This window comes from Lissotriton helveticus, chromosome 10 (genome assembly GCF_964261635.1).
Source record: "Lissotriton helveticus chromosome 10, aLisHel1.1, whole genome shotgun sequence".
In the NCBI taxonomy this organism is placed as follows: Eukaryota; Metazoa; Chordata; class Amphibia; order Caudata; family Salamandridae; genus Lissotriton; species Lissotriton helveticus.
Window position 1 is genome coordinate 829828441 of NC_136071.1, and position 23029 is coordinate 829851469.

Consider the following 23029-nt stretch of genomic DNA (forward strand, 5'->3'; position numbering starts at 1 on the left):
GAAAATCCTTTCAAGAGCTAAATGAGTACATGAAGCAGTGGGATGAGGCAGTGAAGGCCCAAAAGAACATCATAGCTGCGGAAGCTGAAAGGGAAAGTCAGGACAGCCGAGCTCGGACTCACTGCGGGGCTGGGGAGAGCAGCCCGGAGTGGGACTGTAGAGAGAGAGAGAGTAGGGGAGTCACCCATTGGGCCCGGAGTGGAGATAGAACAGATCTGGAAAACGGGGGCCCCGGGAGTGGAGGGGTGGCGCGCCCAATACTCAGTGAAGGGGAGAGGAGAGCACAAGAGTACAGAAACAGCTTTAAGTGTCCACACTGTGTGCCTGGCACCAGAGAACTGAATGGGAGTTGTGAGAGATCGCACCATAGACCCTGTGATGACGGAAATGAGCGCAGCCCAGGGAATATGGGGAACCAGGAAGGATCGTATCGGATACTTAGCGATACGAGGCAAAGGGAGAGTAGCGACCAGAGGGAAAATAACAGAGAGGTGTACGGTGAGAGGAGAGAAGAAGAAGAGAATGGGCAGAGCCAGAGTAGGGGTAACAGGCCCGTGTTCCATCACCTTCCAAGATCGGATGGCCGAGCATGGGACCTGGAGAGATGGGAGCAAGGGAGGGCACCCATTAACTCTCCCGAGCCCAAACGCAGAGCTCGAAGTTGGGATGGTAGGGAGACCAGTGAGCCCCCTTCAAAAGACATATTGCGAGCTGAAGTAAAAGCCAAGAGACTTGATGTCACCAGCTTAAGGTCAGACCTGGATGACATGGTAGATGGTACCCTGCCTTTAGAAAGAATGGAAATGTATGAGCAGGATGAAATACTGTATATGGCAAAGGACATCACTCGAAAGGCGAGAGCAGTCCATGAGAAGTTAGTCGAACTAGCAGGCAAATATATGGTGGATCTGTCAAGAACCAAAGCATTACAGGGTAACCACAGGCTGCATTACACAGATCGAGACCTAGATGAGAGGAGAACGATTGGGCTGAAAACGCACATAAGGGAACTGATTACTGGAATAAGGACATGGAGAGCACTAGATAAGTGGGAAGAGAGGTGGTCCAAGAAAGGGACCGGCAGGAGAAGCACGCTTGGTATGACACCAGGACTGCAGGGAATAGAAGCATACCCTTTGCGGGAAGTCGCAAATGGGAACTATGTGCATGTCCCTTGGAGTAGGGGAGATTTAGCTGCTTTTACCACCTCCTTCCCCAAATTGCGGGAAAACCCTGTGGAGTGGTACAAGCAAGTCGAGAGGTTTGTAAAAATCTCAAAGGTCCTATGGATAGATCTGAACACGCTGTTTGACATTGTAGTACCAGGAGATCTGTGGACAGCATGCAAGGTTAGCGCTGAGTGGCCCACAACGGAGCCAGAGAGAGATGCTAAGACTAATGGGCCGTCCGAGATTGTGATGGCAAAATTCGAGAGAGTGATGACTTGGCTGAAAGAGAAGGTGCCAATGCAGGACATAGATTGGGTCAGAATAGACCGAACCAGACAGGAACCCAAAGAGACAGTCCACGAATATTACGAGAGATTGCTGAAGGCGTTTAAACAGTATAGCGGCTTGGATGTAATGGATCCAAAAGACATAGGGCAATTTGTGTCCAAGTTCGTCCTGGGACTGAGACCGGATATTAGTTTAATGATTCAGCAACACTCGATTTGTTGGCAAACTAAACCCCTAGACGAAATATTGAGATATGCCAGGTACTGCTGTGATGAGATAGACTCCAAGGCTAAGAAACTAAAAGAAAAGTTGATGGTGGTACAGATGCAGGCAGCAGGAAAGGGGGGACCGCAGCAACAGCAGCAAGGAACAGGTACAGGAGGAAAGAAGCAGTACAGTCAGAACAAGGGCAATGAGGAGAGTTCTACCTTTAGACCCAGAATAGACATAGCTGCCTTGAAGAAAACGACTAGGTGCCACCAGTGTAACGAGGTGGGGCATTGGAAACGCGAGTGTCCCTACAATGTAGAGATAGGAGAACAAGAGATAGAGGAGGAAGAGGTCCAGAGCGCACCTACGAGAGGGGTGACGCCATACCAAGGAAAGGTGCTCAAAGGGGGGGGGGCTCCTCCCCGAGCTCAGTTCCCGCAACCTCCTCGAGTAGGGACTGTGGGTAAGACCTATAGACAAATGCCCCTGTTTGTGGAAGGTGAAGAGTGCTATTATGTGGACCCATTAACCGGACAGAGAGTGGAAAGAGAAGACTGCACCCTTGGGGCAGCCTTAGAGGTGGACCAGAGGGGACCCTATGTCGAAGCAGAAGTAGCAGGGTGCCCTACGACATTTCTGGTGGACACAGGAGCCACTAGGTCCACGATCAGATCAGCTGCAGTTCCAGACCTGCCCATGTCTGGAGAGACCATACAAGTAGTAGGGGTCGCAAATAGGAGAATAACCAGCCAATTGACAGAACCGGTACAGGTGAAAATAGGGAAGTACAGCGATGAGCACCAATTTGTGGTTTGCGATTCAAGCCCTGTGTGTCTGCTAGGAAGAGACCTGTTGTGTAAATTGAATTGTACTATATATTGTACACCTCAGGGAGTGGAGGTATTGACCAATGATGATGATGCAGATTTCAAAGTTGCAAACTCAAGAATATGCGTGGAGCTGTATCCTACTTTGACAGTAGATGAGCTCCCCTGGGACTTAAGAGAGACAGTGGCATCAGAAGTATGGGATTTCACTGGGGAAGAGATAGGTTTGGTCAAAGGGGTGGACCCAGTGAAAATTGTAGTGAAACCGCATGCTGAGTTCCCAAGAACACCCCAATATAAATTGACTCCAGAAACGATTGCAGGCATAAAACCCGTGATCGAGTCCATGATTAAACAGGGAATACTGAAAGAAATCGTGGGTAGTCCATGCAACTCCCCGATTATGGGTCTGCAGAAACCAAATGGGAAATTTCGGATAGTGCAGGACCTTCGAAAGATTAATAACATAGTCGTTTCGTGTTGTCCAGTGGTACCGAATCCATCAGTGATACTGTTTCAGATTCCATTCCAAGCTGAGTGGTTCACTGTGATCGATCTTTGTCAGGCTTTCTTTTCGATCCCTCTGGACGAAGAAAGCCATTTTCTTTTCGCATTTAAGCTGGAAAATCGCGTCCTAACATGGTGTCGTATCCCTCAGGGGTATACAGAGAGTCCATCGATCTTTAACCAGCTTTTGAAGAAAAATCTTGAAAGTCTAGTGCTGCCCCAGAAGTCAGTTCTGGTCCAGTACATAGACGACCTTCTTGTGGCGTCAGAAACAGAAGAAGCTTGCAGGGAGGACTCCATTGCTTTGTTAAATCACCTAGCTGCCAATGGGCACAAGGTGTCCCCGGGAAAATTGCAGTACTGCCTGACAGAAGTGCAGTACTTAGGACACAGAATAGAGAAAGGGAAACGAAAGGTGTCACCAGACAGGATAGAGGCGATCATGAAAATGAATGCGCCTAGGACACAGAGAGAGGTCAGGATGTTTCTAGGGATGGTGGGTTATTGCCGACAGTGGATCGCAAACTTTTCACTGAAAGCAAAACCCTTGCAAAAACTGACGCACAAGGAGGTGAGCGATCCGGTACCATGGGACAAAGACTGTTTGATGGCATTCTTACAGCTGCGAGAGGACCTGTGTCGTGCTCCGGCATTGGGAATGCCTGATTACAATAAACAATTTTTTCTTTACTGTTGTGAGAGAGAAGGTTGTGCGTTGTCTGTGTTGGTCCAAATCCATGGGAATGCCCGTAGACCAGTTGCTTATTTCTCGGCTACTTTAGACCCAGTAGCCGCAGCGTTGCCCGGATGTCTCAAATCCGTTGCTGCAACGGGTGTCAGCATTGAAAGATGTGAAAATATCGTCATGGGGCACCCGTTAGAGGTGTGCGTGCCCCATTCTGTTGAACTGTTGATGACCAGGACCAAAACACAGCATCTGACCAATAGCAGGCTCACGCGATATGAGCAAGTTATTCTTGCTGCAGAGAATGTGACCCTCAAGAGATGCTCTGTTTTGAACCCTGCCACCTTGATGCCACTTCCAAATGATATCGATGATGATGATGAATGTACAGACCATGACTGCCTTGATGTGACTGAACTATGCACCAAACCCAGACCCGACATCGTAGATGAGCCACTGACTGACCCAGATGAAATTTTCTTTGTCGATGGCTCATGTGTAAGAGACGAAGTTGGGCAGTTGAGAGCAGCTTATGCAGTTTGTACAATTACTGGAGTTGTGGAAGCTGGGTGCCTGGAAGGAGTACACTCCGCTCAGGTAGCCGAGATTATTGCCCTGACACGTGCTTGCTTGGCAAGCAATGGAATTCGAGTCACCATATACACCGACAGCCAATATGGTTATGGGGTAGTTCATGATTACGGGCAGTTATGGTCTCAAAGAGGGTTCATGACCTCTTCAGGCTCTCCCATTCGCAATGGAGAGTTTGTGCGCCTGTTGTTAGAGGCGTTGCAATGCCCAGCAAGTATCGCAGTTGTAAAGTGCACCGCACATACCAGAAATGAGGACTTTGTTTCGAAAGGCAATAGATATGCTGATGAAGTTGCGCGGTATTGCGCGGAACAAGGTTACTCTTTCACAGAGGTGGAAGTGGGTGGAATAAATGTAAGAACTGAATTAGCCATGATACTGGAAACTGTTGATACTTGGGATGAACTGTCAACCATGCAAGAAAACGCTCCTGATTCTGAAAAAGAAACATGGGAAAAGGCAGGATGTGTAATGGGTGAGACCCATTTTTGGGTCTCAGCAGACGGCAGAGCAGTGTTGCCCAATGAGATGGTGAGTCCAATGGCTAGACTCATACATGGTCCCGTACACTTAGGGAGAGATGCTATGCTGAGAGTGTTTAGACAAACTTGGTACAATCCTAAGTTTAGAATAGCAGCAGAAGCAGTGTGCCAGCGTTGTGTGACCTGCCAGCAGCTGAACGTAGGGAGAAGAACACCAGTTGCACTAAGTCACATAGGAAGGTCTGGAGGTCCATTCAATCGAATGCAGATAGATTTCATTGAAATGCCAAGGTGCAACCGCCTCCGCTATGTCCTGGTGGTTGTTTGTGTGTTCTCCAGATGGGTTGAGGCATACCCTACACGTAGGTGCGACACCCTCACAGTGGCCAAGTTACTGCTTAGGGAAATCATTCCGCGCTTCGGGGTGCCGGCCTTTTTGGAATCAGATAGGGGAACACATTTTAACAGCGAGCTTGTGAAGATGATTTGTGTAGCACTAAACATAGATCAAAAGTTGCATTGCAGTTACCGACCAGAAGCCTCAGGGATTGTGGAGCAGATCAATGGCACGATCAAGGCCAGGATAGCGAAAGTGTGCTCCTCAACGACCCTGAGTTGGCCTGACGCCCTGCCATTGGTCCTCATGAGTCTTCGTAGTACCCCAGACAGAAGAACAGGGTTGTCACCACATGAGGTGTTAATGGGGAGAGCAATGAGGCTGCCATCTATCCCAGCTACTGCACTGTTAAATATCACAGATGATATGATCCTGGACTATTGTAAGGGGCTGTCTGACGCCATGCGTTCTGTGTCCCTTCAGGTGCAGGCTGCCGAGGTTCCAGCGTGCCAGGGCCCGTGCCATGACCTGTACCCTGGGGACTGGGTCCTGGTGAAGAAACATGTGAGAAGAAGCTGCTTGGATATTCGTTGGCGTGGGCCCTTCCAGATCATCCTGATCACGAATACAGCTGTGAAGGTGGGAGGCCTGCCCAATTGGATCCACGCGTCACATACGCGAAGGGTTCCAGCACCTCTGGAAGAAACAGCTCCTCTCTCGGATAGACGTCCAGCAGAGGACCGAGAAGCCATAGAGGGGGCTAGCCAAGCTGTAGAGGTGCCAGCGGAAGCAGGGTACGAGTCTGACCAAGCTGAGGACGGTCAGTACAACAGTGAAACGGAAGACGCTACAGAAGGAGAAAGTAGCTGGGAGTACGAGTCAGACCCTGACAGGTCTGAGAGAGAGCGAGAACAGACAAGAAGGAGAAGGAGTAGAAGGGCACGTGGAGAAGCTAATTGGCCGCAAAGAAGGAGCTCTAGCCTGAGGTCAACTCCAGAAGTAACCCTTCCTCCGATATCAGAAGACTCAGACACAGAAGAAGGTGCTCAGGGCGCTGAAGCACCCGACCGAAGAAGGTCAAGAAGAGTGCGTGTGCCTAACAGAAGATACTCCACACCTGAGTGGACATATCTGGCGACAAATGTCTGTAAAACCGGAGACAGGGAGGATCCGAGCGGTGGTGGTGTCCAGTTCTGAGCCCATTATCACCGTGGAAATACGACTGTTGGTACCCGGTGTCGAACAAGAAGGGTCACTAACGTTCATGCTCCCCAGACCTCCCCGCCTCAGCAAGTTAAAACATATGTTTCTTACAGAATTGCAATTCCCCGACTTTGGTACAACGATAACAGCACATGAAGAGCACAATCTTCGTTTGGAAATACTGAACTATGCTATTGAAGCTGCAACCACAAATCTGATAGTAGACTGTTAAAGGACTTTGTAAATAAAGCAAGCAGAAAAAAGAAGATTACCTAGCGCCCAGGAAGCAGAGAATTTTAGGGAACTTCCCTTGAGTTGATGGAGAAGGGCTAGGGTTGTCTTTTTGAACTGTTAGAGGACTTTTGCGAAGAAGGCTGTCAGCCTCCAGTTGTGTGGACTCTAAAGACAAAAGGATTGAAAAGAGACTGTAAAGGAACGAGAGGAAAAGAACTTTTTGCTAAAGATAAGAGAGAGCCATATAGTCTGACGAAATGGAGGCCGGCACCCAGAACCGCAGAGCTAAATGTATAATAGGTACACTAATAGTAGGAGTGATAATATTAATAGCTTTAGTGGTAACAATTTCTTATGTAAAGGGACATGAGGAAGAGGCAAAGGTAACTGATGTGAAATCTGTAGAAACGCTTACACCTACTGTTGCTGGTGAGAAAAGGGAAAACACTCAAGAGAAAGCGTTATTGGCTGCAGAAGCCCGCAGGTTACACGTAGACGAGTCCCAAGGAGACTTTAGGTCAAATGCTTATGCTAAACTTTTATATGAATACGTGGATGCCATGGAGGTTAAGGATTGCTACGTCTGCATGCAGTTGCCGGCGTCTGTAGATGAAGGAATTCGCTATCATCACCTCCCGCTGACATATGGCATTACATGTAGCTTATTGCTTAGTATATTTTATGAGAGAGATAGTTTTGAATACTATTTCTCCAATTATGATTCAGTGTTGCCAGAAGTCCCAAATTATAAGCAGATGAACAAATGGGATTACTGGAAGAGTGAAGACAGATTGGCCAAGTTCTTCATTCCTTGGATTACCTTAGATACTTCACATGCCCGTAGAAATAACCTGACATGCAAGGTGTCAGAAGTCGAGAAGAAGTTCATAGGGCAGGTGGATGATCGTTACAGAAGACAAAAGATTTTGAAAAAATCAGGACAAGGGAAAACAGATTGGACCGAGGAAGAGAAGTCACACCAGAGAAAGGGTAGTAGTGGTCCAATAGCTTTAGATAAAGCGCAGAGAGGAAAGCTATGTCTTCACAGAGCCAAAACGTATTATGAAAATGTATACGTTGGAGAAGTTGACTGTGAACATGCTTTCAACATAGAGTACTATACTAAAGATTTCCTGAAGGGAATGCAAGTGATTCCAAATGTGTATTTTGTATGTGGAAGAAATGCTTACGTGAGACTACCTGACAACTGGTATGGATCATGTTACCTAGCAATTGTCTTCCCCAAAATATATCATGCACAAGACTTAGTGATCATTGAGGGCAAGACATCATCGAGGGGAAAGAGGGATGTAGGAGATGCAGAAATGGTTGGAGATGTCTTTGGAGCTATGTTCCCTCTTTTAGGTCTAATCCTTAATGATGTTAAAATTAGACGGCTGGCAACAGTCGTCGACAGGTTGTCTGCCAGCACTGCTCAGTCCTTAATGCTGGTAGAAGGAGAGATGCAATCGATAAGGGCTATGGTTCTTCAAAACCGTCTTGCATTAGATGTCCTACTAGCAAAAGAGGGCGGAGTCTGTAAGGCTTTGAAGGTCCAGGAATGCTGCACTTACATTCCGGACAATTCAAAACCCCTTGAGAAGGTTATTAGGAACATAACTGATATTCACAAGGAGATCGAAGACTTGAGTAGAGAAAATGTTTGGGAAAAGGTGGGCCACGGAATGAGTACAGTTGGAGGGTGGTTTTCCACCTTAGGCAAAAGCTTTGTTTGGTATATTCTAAAGCCTATCATCATAATATTGATCTGTGGGATTATATTGTGGGGATTGGTGAGGGTATTCAAATGGTACAGAGCAAGAAGGTCAGAAAGGGCCCAAAGAGAACAGCTGCAGAGATTGGCTGCCATACAAGATAATCAGTACAGGAGTCTGAGGGCTCTGGAAGCGCAGAGAATGCCAGCAATAACGTCAGTTTAAATGTTAGTGATGACCCCGAGAGGTCATCAAAGGGGGGAACTGAGAGAGCGCAAACTGACTTAAATGTATGAGTGCACCACACTTACCTGTAGTAAGCACAAATCATGAGGAGAAATGCCATGAGTGCTAATAGTACCTGCAATTATATTCTAAATGTATAGCTAATGTAGAGATTTAAGTAGAAGTGGAACTAATACAGAAATGTGTGACACTATATGATTTTATTAGACGTGATTATTTTTGAATCTATGTCGTGTAGCTGTTAAAATGTAAGATGGTCTGTGGTTAAACGCAGAATGTGGTAGGCCTCAGGGCCAGAGCTGGAGCTAAAAGGGAAGGTGGTTCTTTTCACGACACAGATTGTATTAACGTTTTGGTCATCGCATTAAATGGGCCATGAATTATAATATGTTTATTGAATAATAGAATAAGAGTATTAACATGCTTTAATTAAATGAAGAAGTTGAATGCTATAATCATAATGAGAAATATTGTAGGCCTGAAATGTTTTAACGTTGATTTACACGTACATGTCTGGGCTGAGAAATGTTGCAAGCCTTTTTAGAAGTCTATGAGAGTTGGGTTCTTGGCGGCAGATATCTGTCTGCAACAGGAAAGGGGGGATCCAATTATAAATGAATGAATAGAGGTCTGTTCAGTAGACGGCCCAGACATGGAGGAGGGTTCTGGAATGTTTAAGGGGTATCAGCGGGCCGGAGAAGAGCCTGAGAAGCAAGGTCAACTCTAACGTCTGAGGCCCAATACAAAGCATCATGGAAAAAGCCTGAAGCTACACCACGTGAGAGGCGTTTCGCAAGGGGCGTCTCAAATGTTGTTGACTGTTTTGTATTAGGGACAGCACCCCTGGGTGGAGTTAGAGCAGATACCTGAGGACCCTTAGGAGAGCGGATGGGTAGGCAGAGAGGGGTCATGACTGGAGAACTATAGGTTTTCACCAAGAGACTTAGAGTGGGTGACTTCCCTTGGGGGTCATTCACTGCTGACACCTTTGTTAGGTTGGGATTTGGTTAAGTAGGGATACCATCTAGAGCAGGGTAGGGACAGCCTAACCTTTGCGTTTTCCTCCAACCTAAATGAAGGAGAGATATGCGTCTATGCTGATAGCTTTATTATTCTTAGAACTTGTGTTAGTGATTTCCGTTGCTCGTCTGAGGGCTTTCCGAGAGCACATGTATGTAATTGGACCTGTGTATCTCGTGAATCTCATTTTGAGATGCCTGTATTTGCAGCTTATCATATCTTTACAATAAATCTTTGAAAGCTAGAAGTTGTTTGTGATCTTTGGGAGCAGAGTCCTTTATTGGGTGAACTAACTTGCAGATGGGTGTACTGTTTTCCTCCAAGACAGGCAACAAAGGTTCAGTCGACCAGATCGAGGTTTAGATCAATAGATATAAGGTATCGATCAAAATCTCGCCCTTTCACAACTGACCGTAAAAACCCAGGTATCAACTTCTGCATTAAAGCCTGTAAACATTAACCTAACAGCAGGTAGCCTGATAAAAGCCAAGCGTGTATAAAAAGGTCTGCTGTGGCACACAGCCTGTGAGTGAGAAGTGTTGGCCCATTCGAACAAAAAGTAGGCCCGGTATGGAGAATGTGTCAATAAATAAAACTCCTGACAAAACCGAATGTCAGGAATCAGTCTCTATTTTCTAATAGGCAAAACAGCACTGCCCACAACAGAATTACATTGAGCAAAAGAGCAGAATTAAGAGTTGACAATCAAAGAGCTTGCGAAAGAACATTCACAGAATCAAGTGTAAAGCACACTCTGGTACTCACTGTTTGCATCCTCAGGCAAACCCTTTATGATCTGTTTGCAGCGCTAAATTTGTGATAAAAAAAAGATCAGCATACTGAAGGGGGTGTTGCTCCCCATCTAACTGATAACCTCTCATACCCTCCTTCATTTCAGAAACAATGTAAATCCCACTTCTCTAGTCTCTAGAGAAGAGACAACTTCCTTATACCACACTCGATGCCCGCCCCCTCCTTGCTGTCTCTTTGCAATTGATCATTAATCGACTCTCCTGGCTCAGGCCATTGTTCAACGCTCTGTTGCTCTCTTTCACGGTTTGTGCTGAACAAATAAGACCACAGACACACACACAAACTCAAGAAACACTACAGCAATATATATGCTGCTGGGGCCGTCCACAAACTATTAACAAAACCCGAAGGCAGGATAGCAGTCAAAAATAGAGGCTGGCATCACGAATTACATCAAAAATGATAAACCAGTGACGAGCAGCCGGGCATGACTTCACAGATGTGATTTCACTATCTTGCAAATTACCCAGGAGCCCCAGCATTCAAAGTGAAACAGACAGGAATGCAATTTTTCTGCATTTCAATTGAGAAGAACCTATTGATTCGCATCCTTTCACCATAAGGCAGTACCTTATTTGTTTATTATTTATGGTGTGTTCTACAGCACCAGCAAGTACAGTCTTAGTGGAGATTACAGGGCATGATATAAGGTAACACATTATATGTTAGTATAATTAGAGTCTTGGTTATGATATGTTGTCTTTGACTTTAAGGGCAACGGTAGGTCACGAAAAGTAAAGGACAATCGCAATGTCACAGCATTCTGGAAGCACCTTTCACATCAGTGTGAATCAATAAACGATAATGTGTACACATATAGCCTTTAACACAGTTTCTCGTATACGAAAATTCCTAACTACCTTGAATATCATTGTTTTTAATGTTACTTGTGTTTTTATGTATATTTGTTTTATATAAATTTAATTTGTTTGCGTAATTAATTTATTGGACTTGCAGATATCAGTCTGCTGGCATGTATCATAAATGCCTTGATGAGATTTTCTTACTGTTGACTTGAACCCTTAACTAAAGTAGTTCAAAGCAGAGTCAGACAAAGATTTTCCAAAATCTCTAGGGAATAATTCCTAGGTTGAGTAGCATACCTCGGGGCATGGCCCAGCCATCGACAAAGATGGCCGCACAGCATTGAAGCTCCAGCGCCCAATGCCCTAACAACGACGGAAACAGCATGATCCGGACGCCCCCGCTGCTCGAAATGTAGCAGAAACAACTTGCGCAGTGGTGGAGAAGGGCCCGAGAGTGAAAACCCCAAACGCGGACGACAATTGGAAACCGCCACTTCCAGACGCGGCAGGTGACGGGGTACTGGGACCCAGCCTGCCTCAGAGGCCCTGCGTGTCCCAGGGACCACGGGTGAGCCTGAGGCTGGAGCAGCGGTGCTCCGCTAGGCCCCCTGCCTACCCAAGGTTCTGAACCAGGAGAGACGAGAGAGAGTCAACCCTGCTGAGGCAGCCTATCCAAAAATAACGGCAACGCCCATCCACGGGCTCCTGAGGAGTGACGACGGCAGAGCCGCAATGTGCGCGGCCTAGTGCAAACAAACAACTTGAGGACCTGGCTGGGGAAGCGCGTAGGCCAAATCATCACCGCCACTCCCCCAGACCCTGATGACGCCTGCATAAACCATCCCATGTCCTGCCCCAGTGTACACATGCCTCTGCGCCCTGTGGAAGAAACAAAGACCACATAAAAAGGGGAAATACTTGTACCTGGGCAGCACCCCCAGTCACACCACACAGGCCTGGCACCGGCACCTAAGCAGCATTAAGATAGACAAAATATTGCTAGGGATTAGAGAGAAATGACACCGCTTATCAGACCACTGCTGAGGAACCAGCATTCAGCACACCCGCCCGGAACCTGGGGGAGTCCAGAGATGACCAAGCACCCTCAAGAGGGCTTATGAGCATAAGATATGTCGCTGAGTCTGGGCACATCAGCTAGATCTTAACTGACCAACACTGCTAATCCCTGTCTCTGCGACGCTCACATGGACCCCCAAGCCTAATCTACTGAAGTGCATATATCTAAATGGGTGGGAGGATCGCCCCACGTACAGTGGAGGTAAAACCCTTGGCACCATCTGGCACAAGTGGCTAAAACGTGAAGGGGTACCTAAAGACCCCCATCGCCATTGCCCGCGGGGGGACCTTTCCATCGCCTCACGCAGCGGGCTCTTGATACAATGCTCCAGCCATGGGTCGAGGTGATCCCAAGCAACGAAATCTGAAATTTGGTGGGCTGGGTGCGCAAGTACGAGTGGACCAGGGCCCCGAGGGGGATGGAGGACCGGAGGAACTTGAACAGCCCATAGCTCCAGAGGGTGCAGCAGCTATAATGGCAGAACTCTGCTCCGGATTCCGCGCCATAGACTCCAGATTTGACTTCCTGACCTCCAGGCTGGACAGAATGGGAGAACTCCTGGATGGCCATAACACCAGGCTGGATGAGGCGGAGCAGCATATCTCATCCCATGAAGACATAGCCAAGGTTAAAACATGAAGACTAGAAGGAGTGGAGCACCTACTTAAGACTGTAGCCATAAAGAATGAGGACTTAGAGGTCAGGTCCAGGAGAAATAATGTCCGAAACTTGGGTCTTGCAGAATCCATGAACATTGGACGGGCTGAGCCATTCATTGAAGCAATGCTGGCAGACATATTTGGGGCCAATATATTCTCCAAAACCTTTATCCTAGAAAGAGCGCACAGGTCGCTCGGCCCCCGCTCCCCTCCGGGCACTCTGCCGCGCCCCATTATTGCCCGCTTGCTCTACAATAGGGATTGAGATACGTTTCTTCATCTGACACAGGAGAACGCACCAGTACAATACTAAGGCGCTGTGCTCTCTTTTTACACGGATCACACCGCTGCCGTGGAAGAAGCATGTTGCAAGTTTGTAAAGGCCAAGCAACTGCTCCGCATGATAGGCTTGAAATATGCCATGCTATATCCAGCTAAACTGTGAGTAATGGTGAAGGACAAACCCCGATTCTTTGACAATCTAACTGAAGTACTGACATTCTGCAAATAACATCAAAGCAAAGCTCGCAGGAGTCCAGATCGATCCTCTGGCCACTCCTCCCCAGATCCGCAAGTTCTGAACTCTTTACCTTAGAATGATGGCTGTTTGACATTCTAACCCTGCTATCCCCCTGAAAAAGGGGACTGCGTCATCCCTAATCTCCGTGAATAGTTTCTGTACGCCTATTCTAAAACCTACCTATTTTAAGAAACGGGCATCGGATGTCCGAGGCGTTGCCTACCACGGATGACTCCGAACAGTTTGTTCTTGGGTTTCTTTTTCTTTTTTCTAACTTTTTTTTCCCTTTTATTCTATGTCGGGATATAGGGTATTCACCGGACTTATGAGCCCAGGTGTGGAAGGGGGGGTGGGGGTTGTTGTTTCTAATTGGGTTTTTGATAATTGCTTTTCTTTTTGATATTTTTGTGGTTGGATTTTGCTATTTAGTTCTCACTCTTCCCATTGTAATATCTCCTGTCCACTGGCATAGGCTGATGATACCACATACTAGAGATACGTGCATACGGACCCTGCCCCACTATCATGCCTGCAAACTACGCTATTGAGGCCAAACTAATTGCCTCGAACTTGCGGGGGCTCAACAACCCCAGGAAGTGCAAACTAGTTCTTACATACCTCAGGAGACATACACCTAGATTCATCATTGTCCCGTTTTGTGAGTCCTTAATAGAGATTATTAAGGAATCGCTATTAAGGACTTGCAAAACGGGATTCATGTAGAAATCTCAAATAAAATTGCGATTCCTACAGCTTCCTTAACTCCCCATTCATTCCTATGGGCCGAAAGGCCCATAGGAATGAATGGGGAGTTATTCCTTATTTGTGATTAGCAATTTGCTAATCGCAAATAAGGAGGCGATTTCAAGGGTGCAGGGGTGTCCAAAGGACACCCTGTAGCACCCCTGAAAAGCAAATGTACACACGTGTTGCGCACACACATGTCCAAAGGACATGTGTGTGTGTAACATGCAACTTAGAAAAATGCACTAAAGTGCATTTTTCTAAGTTTTCGCTATTTACCACGAAGCCAGACTTCGTGGTAAATAGCGGCCAGATATAGCGAATTCGCAAATTATAAATGGTTAATGAATTGCATTTAAAGAATCTCAAATAGAGATTCCTTAAATGCAATTCCTCGCAAATATGCGATTTCGCAATTAGCGATTTTTGCATTTGGGATGATGAATCCCAAATGCAAAAGTTGCACTCGCAAAGGGCCAGATTCTCAGAATCTGGCCCTTTGCGAGCCGATTTAACAATGATGAATCTAGCTGAAACAGCATTTTTACAAGAAACCCACCTCTCACCCCAAAATGCCCCTCCATTTGCTTCCTCATGGGGAGCCCATAGATACTTTGCAAGCTACAGCAGATATTCCCGCGAAGTATGCCTCCTTATTCACCATACGCTCCCCTTTATGCAAAAACTTACAATCTCAGACACACAAGGGAGATATCTTTTAGTTATTTGGACATTGCTGGGTAAGACAGTTCTATTTCTTAATATATATGCGCCAAATGTAGATGCCCACGCCTTCTTCACCGAGCTCCACACTATGCTTGACCGCTATGAGTACGATACACTATTCATTGGGGGGATCTGAACTTATGGTTGGACCCTAGATATGACTCCACGAACCCCATACAAAATACAAAGCCACAAGCCCACCAAGTACTGGAGGAACTAATGCAGTCCCTAGCACTGCATGACATATGGCGTCCGCACCATCCGGATGAACCAGGATACACATTTCACTCAGTGCCACACTCCACCCAGACGCGTACAGACTATTGGCTAACTGATGGGGTAGGATGTCAATGGGTCGGGGATATAGAAACACTGCCTGCACATTGCTGGACCATGCACCTTTGCTCCTCCATTTAAAGATCCCTCATCTACCAGTTGGGAACAGAGATGGCACTTCCAGGCTACAGCCCTGTTAGATGCGTTATTTAAATCTGAACTACAAGAAGCTATAACCGAGTACTTTACTCTTAAGACAGGCTCAGTGACTAAATTCGCCACACTTTGGGAGGCCTTTAAGGCATAAGTATGCGGTGTCTGCCTATCCAAACAAGGGGGGTGTTACGTTCTATCCGTGGCAGCCTTGTCAGGGTGGAGGTGGAGTCTGTGAGACTGGGCGCCTTGCCGATCACACCCCATACATCCAACCAACGCAACAGCCTAATACTAGAATTCAACGATTATGCTAAAAGAGAGGCTACAATACTGGGCAAACACTACACAGCACGTCGGAATGGGGAGGGAGAGCGCCCTGGTAGAACACTGGCTAGGCTAGTGCAACCCCCCCCCCCCCCCCCCCGAGGAGCCGGGCATTTAGCAGCGTTGAGACGTTCCGATAACACGGTAACCCCTGACATTGCTGGTATAATTGCAGAGCTGCTTGATTACTACCGGAATGTATATGCATCCAAACTTTCCAAAAACTTTATGCTGCACTTAGCATATGTAGAGAAGGTTGCAATGGTATATCTCATAACTAGCCAGGTGCAGTTTCTTGCTGAACCCTTCTCCGTTGAGGAGATAGTGCAGGCGATAAACGCCCTTGATGGTTCAAAGGCCTGTCACTGGCCCTGGACGGCCTATCTGGGGCATTCTATAAGACATATAAGCAAGCTCTAGCACCACAACTACTGGAAGTGTACGCAGAAGCACTTGAGGAGGGTGTACTTCCCCCCCTCTATGAGGGAAGCAGCCATATCACTCCTGTGAAGCCGGGAAACGAACCCACAGAATGTGCATCCTATCGCCCCATCTCCCTAATAAATTTTGATAACAAAATCCTAGCCAAACTACTCTCTACTATATTATCACTATTACTGAACCAAATACTCTCACAAGTACAATCCTTCCACTTCCCACATAGATCAACTGCCCTAAATCTCTGGATGGTTTTTTCAGTGATTAATAGCGTAGAACCGACGGTTCCAGCTGCGGTGGCCTTACTCGATGTGGAGAAAGCCTTTGATTCTTTGAAATGGCCATTCCTCCTTGCCACGCTTCGTAAACTTGGCATCCCTGCAAGTTTTATTGCTCTAATCGCGCTGATGTACTCGTCTCCGAGTGCCAGGCTCCGAGTGAACGGATCACTGTCTTCCCCAATCTCAATCTCTCAGGGTACTCCACAGGAATGCCCCCTTTCTCCTTTACTTTTCATTATAGGCATGGATCCCTTGGTAAGGCATCTGCAGGAAAGGCAAATGTTTCATGGCTTGCAATTACTGTCGGGCCCCTACTGATGTCTATGTACACAGACGACATCCTGCTTATTGTCCGACATCCCAACACCAATCTACAGCCTCTGATTGAATATGTTGCTTTGGCAACATGTCCAAGCTCCGTATTAACTGGGACAAGTCAGAAATGATCCCGATCACTGACTCGGCTGACCCGGGGGGAACCGAGCTATCCCTTAGATGGGCGGTGGAAACCACCAAATATTTAGGTTCTATTCTACATAGAAATAAGGAACAAGTGATATGGTTAAATTACAGACCAGCAATAGCGGAACTCACCACACAGATTGAGAGATAGATTCAGCTACTAATTTCTATGGCCAGTTGTATTGCTCTCATTAAAATGAATGTCCTGCCCCGTTTCTTATATTTATTTGTTAATATACTCATTCCACTCACAAAGGTCTTCTTCACACAACTACAGGACCTACTTTCAAATTTGGTCTGGGTGGGACGTACACCGCGGGTAGCATAAGACACCTTAACACTCCCTTATGAACTTGAGTGGTTTGCGGTTCCGGATTTATATCTTTTTATTACTTGGTTGCACAGGCCCAGCATGCCCGGCATTGGTTTTACCCAGACACCAGCATCCCATATACCAAGCCCGAGCGAGATTTGGCTGCCCCCACCACATTAGGTGTGCTATTCCCCTTGGGCCTACCGATCGACCCAAACAACTTACAACCCCTATCCACCACTTGTTGGGCGTGGCGCAAACTGAGTCGACTATTGTGCAACACCTCCTTATATTCACCCAACCTCTCACTGTAACAAAACCCATTCTTGCCACTTACCTCGGAGACGATAGTACAGAGTACCCTTAACAAGCTAAAGCTTTGCACTATTGGCTCACTCTTTCTAGACGGGCAGGCAATAATCATGTCAAATTTGCTTGCACAAGCCGAAATGTCATATATGGACAAATTTATAGTCATCAGATTGACTGGAGCGCTCCGATTAGCCACCCCCTCATTCCACCCACCCACGGAGAGTTTATGCCGCTCACGCTGCTTATAGCTGATAAAAAAGGGACACATTTAGTCACCAAGTTATACCGGGCGTGTATGGCGCTCAAGCAGGTATGGGATCGGGAGTGAGGGGTCAATGGGAGGAAGAGCTGGGTCAACCGCTAACAGACAGGAATGGGCTTATTTGCATGAACAAACAAAGAGGGTATCCCCCATTCATCGCCATAAGCTTCTGCATTTTAAGTTTACACATTGAATTTATGTTACCCCACAGCAGCTGGCCAAATATGACCCTACCAAAACGTCCAGTTGTCCCAAATGCCAGACCGTACAAGCAGACTTTGCGCATATGACGTGGACGTGTCCCCCGTGGCTGTATATTGGCCAGATGTGTTTTGAACGTTATCTGAAATACTCTCCATACAGCTCCTTCCCTCTCCAAAGTTGGCCTTGCTTGGCATAGTTAGCGAAGTGAAACTCTACTACAGCAGCTTTCTCGCCATAGTGCTGTTGCTGGCAAAAAGAGAGATAGACCGGTCCTGGGGTGCCAAACATTGCACTAAGCAGGAGGCATTGTTGCGGAGCATGACATACTGTAATAGGCCAACTGAAATATATGCTACGCTCCAACCCCCTACCTCCCGTCCCACGGACATATGGCATGTCTACCGTTGCTACTTACAATCGACCCATCGGAGTTCAGTTCATCGACCCCCTCCCTCACATTACAGACAGAGCTGGAAAAATCCCCCTCTGCAACTTCACTCCCGTCACCAGAAACAACACCAGACATAAGCATACTCCCTGCTGCTCCAGACAAGGTATGGGGTATCTACTTTTTACAAATTGAGCATAACTACAGGAACTGTCACAGTGACAGTGTAACATATCTCCAAAGTAACCGATATGCTGGAACATACAGGCCACATTGGTGGACATTTTCCCCCCTCTCCCCTGTAGTGTTTTCCACCCACCCTTTAATTGACGTCGGCTGTTAATTGATAACTATGCAATATTATCATATGGAAGGTCCATATTGCTTCAAGAGCATTATGCTGATAGTCAGTTATATTTTCCGTTTTGTACTATTTTGTGTATGCGTTATCTAAAATAAAAATAAAAGAGTAGCATACCTCACTAGCGTAGGTTCATTGGAGTCGATGCATGTTAAGGTAGCAGGCACATGCCTTTAGGTTCTGTGTACGAAATGAGAGCACAGAAAAATGTCAATCTGTAAATCTACAAGGGACACCTACCTGTGGTCCAACAATCATGAGCTTTAGCTTCACCAAAACCCAAGAGTTAACTAAAACCTACCAAAACACTCAAGTCATCTTTGCACAACTCATATGAAGTCCCTAGGGATCTCATTCTCTAACACCTTTTAAACCGCAATTTTTATCGCCCAAGCATCCAAAAAGCCGTCAAGCTTTACATTAACTGGTATTGGAAATGTATCCTATTTTCCATATAAAGTAGCTAGCAAAGCCAAGATGGCTTAATTCTGACGCCAATGGAAATTATTACCAAAGCTCATCATCAAAGCACGTGCACCAGGCCTTTGGCACACAAATAGAAGAAGCATTTCAATGGACTGCACTTTTGCTATCCGGAAAGATTGGTGCATGTTTTGTAAAACATTTCAATGATCGGCAAGTTAAACAAAACATACTAAAGCAATAAAGCTTCCACAAAGCTTTCTCAAGAGAGTCTAGCATGGAAGCATCCCTTTCAGCAAAGCGAGACGCACAACAAGGCAGTAAACTAATTTGCTGTTTAAAGTTTCATAAAACACAAGACGTAGTAAAATCTCCATTTCGGCGAATTAATGTATTATACATTCATAAACTGCCAATAAATGTATAGATCGCTTTATGTAATCGGAAGACATCAATGGTATACTTTTCCATGGACAAGGTTGGATACATTTTTCGAGTCAGCATCAATTCACGGCCATAAATACCGTGTTTTTCCCCGAGCATGGGCTTGCCAAATCTTGTAATTTTGCTCCAAGGGAGAAGTCCTTTGTAGATCTTGGCTCTGCCCTTGGAGGTAAGCTCCCCAGCAGGTCTCTGACGGAATCCCTACTGGCTTCCACAGCCAAACCCAGAGTAATGACTCCTTTTCTGTGAATGCTCCTTTGTTAAGAGTGTATTCATTAATGCCTCTAAATATAGACACACAGGAATGCTAATACAATTATTTATATTCGCTTGAACTCGCAATGAATAACAGCCCAGCCAGTGCACTGGCAGCTGTTAGCACAACTACTGATAACTTTTTACTGCCCGTGCAATAAACGCCGAACCGTGCCAACAATGAACAGAGCAAAGCTGGGGTTCAAACATTTGACTGTGAGTGTTACAACGAACTATCAGCCTGATTCATGTAGGTAAATTGCACTCGCAAAGGGCCAGATTCTGAGAATCTGGCCCTTTGCGAGTGCGATTTTTGCATTTGGTATTCATGATACCAAATGCAAAAATCGCTATGTAAGAATTCGCATATTTGCGTGGAATGGCATTTAAGGAATCTCTAATAGAGATTCCTCAAATGCTATTCATGACACAAAACAAAATAGCGATTTTGGACTTTTGGGGCCGCTATTTACCGACAGGTCAGACCTGTCGGTAAATAGCAAAAACTCAGAAAAATGCTTTTAAAAGCATTTTTCAAAGTTGCATGTAGCACACACACATGTCCTTTGGACATGTGTGTGCGCAACACCTGTCCAAAAGTGCATTTTAGGGGTGCTACAGGGCGTCCTTTGGACACCCCTGGCACCCTTAAAATCGCTATCTTAGTTGCGAGTAGCAAATTGCTACTCGCAAATCCCCATTCATTCCTATGGGCCTCTTGGCCCATAGGAATGAATGGGGAGTATTTGCGAGTAGCAAATTGCTACTCGCAAATAAAGAACATGTAGGAATCGCTATTTAAGTAGCAATTCCTACATGAATGCCGTTTTGCGTGTCCTCAATAGCGAATCGCTATGATTCGCTATTAGGGACACGCAAAACGGAATGTACATGAATCAGGCTGTATATGAAAACGAAACACAAAAAAACACAGAACACTAGTAAACCTGGGAATGCGTCATAGCGCTAGTATTGTGTCAGTAGCACACTTAGAAAGAGGAAAAAGCCTCTTTGCTTTTGTACAGGAAGGTGTCATGCATATACAGCAGGCTTCCTTGCACCATGGAGCAAGGGTGTCTGCGTTGGCAGAGAGAAGGAATGCGCCACATATTGATAAATATGACACACTTCTGCTCGTTCATGCAGCGCCGAAAGTTGTCTTGCTGTGCTGCATTTCGGAAACCTTGATTAATCTGACCCCATGAGTATCTCTTTATTATTTTAATTTTTTGATAATCAATTTTATTGAATTTAAATCACACCAACACATTACATTGGTAGCAGAACCAAACACATTATGAAGATTGTTTACAGCCACTCACCTGGAAGAGACAGGGGAGCATAAGGCATACTACATGGTAAAATAATGCCCGTAAGGGACATTGAACCTACACATCCGCAACCCCTTTAGAAGATTAGGGTGAACCATTTGCCCCACACCTTCTGAAAAAGTTCAGGATAACCACGGGCTTCAAAGAGGGATTCCTCTTGGGTCCCACGCCAGTCAACCCCCCGTTTCCATGGCCTGGCGCTAGGAGGCTTGGCCTGGGACCAGAGTGCTGTAATGTCTCGCTTAGCCACAGCTGTTCTGAGGAATCGCTTATCTGCTCGGGAACCGTCTAAGCCATCAAACACCCCCATAAGCAAGCTCAACGGGTCATGTGGGACCTCCCACCCCAGGGTCAAGGTAAGTTCCAGCTCCACCCCTGCCCAGAACGCCGCCAGGACCGGACATAGCCAGACCATGTGGTAGAAGTCTGCAGGCGCGTGGTCGTAGCACGTGCAACTGGGGGAGGACTGGCAGTCGAGCACTGTAAAGACACGCAGGGGTGAGGTATGCCACGTGCAAGTAGTAGAGTTGAACTAACCTCAACTTGGAGGAGGTCCTCAGCGTTTTAGGGGCCATAAGGGCGTCCCTCCAGTCCGCGTCCTCCAATGGGACCAGCCACCCCTTCCAGCGGGCACGCAGCTAGTCTAAAGATGCGGGACCATTGTTCACCAGAGAGCGGCAGATCCGAGACACCACTCCTCTACCCAAATTCCCCATCATCACCTGGGCTTCTAGAGGCCTGAATTCCGGGAGGGAGGTGGGAGATGGAATGTGTACGCTGAGCGCATGTCTGAGTTGCAAGTATTTGTAGAATTGAGAGGGGTGAAGGGAGAAGCACTGCTGCAAGTCCGCAAAGGATCTGATGTGGTCCCCCACACAGAGATTGCCGAGAAGCAAGATCCCAATGCTGTCCCATCGGTTAAAGTCTGAAAGAGATGAGGCCTCCCTCAGCCACGTACCGCACCACAAAGGCGTCTGCCTAGTGAGTTTCTGGAACCACTTCTTGTGGCGCAACTCTGTGCGCCAAGCCAAGAAAACTGTCCTAGTGAGTGGGGGGAGGTCTTGGGATCCATATAAGTAAGCCTGGAGTTGAGGGAACTCCATTGAGCGAATCTCCACCTGGTACGCTGGGTCGGACCAGCCGCCCGCGAACCAATCATGGATCACACTGAGCTTCGTGGCCAGATAGTATAGGTGGAGATTGGTGACTCCCATACCCCCATCATAGGGAGGTATACGGCAATGCGCCAGGGACATTCACAGTCTCCCACCCCCCCAGAGAAACCGGATGAGGATGCCGTCAATTTCACTGAACCAGCTCCCCGGAAGATGAAGGGAGACGTTTTGTAAAATATACATGAACCGAGGAAGTACCATCATTTTGAAGAGGGCACTCCTGCCCATGGGGTTGAACGGGAGGGACTGCCACTTCCGAAGGTCCGCTTTTCTCTTGTTGACCATGGGTGTAATGTTCAAGGCCCATTCGAGTTCCGGGAGTAGGGCGATCCACACACCCAAATATTTGAAGGACAGCCTGCGCAGAGGAATGTTCGTCTGCCAGTCAAAGCAGTCCCGCGATGGGTGGAGAGGCACCAGGGTGGACTTCGCCGGATTGAGCCGCAGGCCCGAGACCCACTCAAATGCGGAGAGGACCGCCAGACAACGCGGGCCAGAGCTCTCCAGCTATGCCAGAAAAAGGAGAACGTTCTCTGCGTAGAGAGCGATCTTGTCGACCCGATAAGGGTCCCAAGCCCACCCACGGATGCCTGAGTCTTGGCGTACAAGAGATGCCAAGAGCTCCACCATCAGCGCGAACAAGAGCAACCAAAAGGGGGGGTTCCTTTAGCAGGAGACAACAAAGAGGTGTCAGTGAGCAGTAATGGAAAAGACAAGGTGACGGAGCCAGCTGGAGTTGTGGCAACAGGTAAGGAAGTGACATT

At 46.9% G+C, this 23029-nt stretch overlaps 1 protein-coding gene across 8 annotated transcripts in view; it reads right to left on the reverse strand.

Moving 5' to 3' along the window:
• Positions 1-23029, reverse strand: part of KIAA1217 (KIAA1217 ortholog) — a 1321668-nt gene that overhangs the window by 746625 nt on the left and 552014 nt on the right. The window contains exon 2 of one of the 8 annotated variants that reach the window (XM_078663450.1): positions 18755-18817. The exons of the other annotated variants lie outside the window; for them this stretch is intronic. The gene's annotated coding sequence lies outside the window, so the exon portion shown is untranslated. The remainder of the gene's footprint in view (positions 1-18754; positions 18818-23029) is intronic. 8 annotated transcript variants of the gene reach the window in all.